This window comes from Octopus bimaculoides, chromosome 2 (assembly GCF_001194135.2).
Source record: "Octopus bimaculoides isolate UCB-OBI-ISO-001 chromosome 2, ASM119413v2, whole genome shotgun sequence".
Classification (NCBI taxonomy): Eukaryota; Metazoa; Mollusca; class Cephalopoda; order Octopoda; family Octopodidae; genus Octopus; species Octopus bimaculoides.
Genome location: NC_068982.1, coordinates 184,550,854 through 184,551,348, shown reverse-complemented (window position 1 = coordinate 184,551,348; position 495 = coordinate 184,550,854).

The window sequence follows — 495 nt, the reverse complement described above, 5'->3', positions numbered from 1 at the left end:
ACACACACACACACACACACACACACACACTATTAGCTGTAAATAAAATAGTATTCGTCTATGTGAATATGTTTATTTTTCCTGAGAACCTAACATAAACATAATACACACACACACACACACACACACACGCACACACGCACACAAACACATTTACATTATAAATACACATACAAACACGCAAACATAGAAGAGGCCAGCTAAGAGATAAGACACTTTTGAGAAGCGCAGTAGGCGTGGTTATCGGGTCATATGAGCATCAATCATAGTTGATTGACAGCTACTTTAATAAAATGGCGGCAAACATCAGAGGTTACGAAAGCCACGCCTCATCCTTCTGATCACCCTTCAAAATCATGTTAGGAAAACTGTACGTGGTCACTGCATGCCAGTGTGTATGTGATTTTCAGTATGTATGCATTGGTGTGTGCATGTGTGTATCAGCATTGGTGTGGGTCAGTTTAGGTGTGCGTGCATGCGTGTGCATGTGTGAAC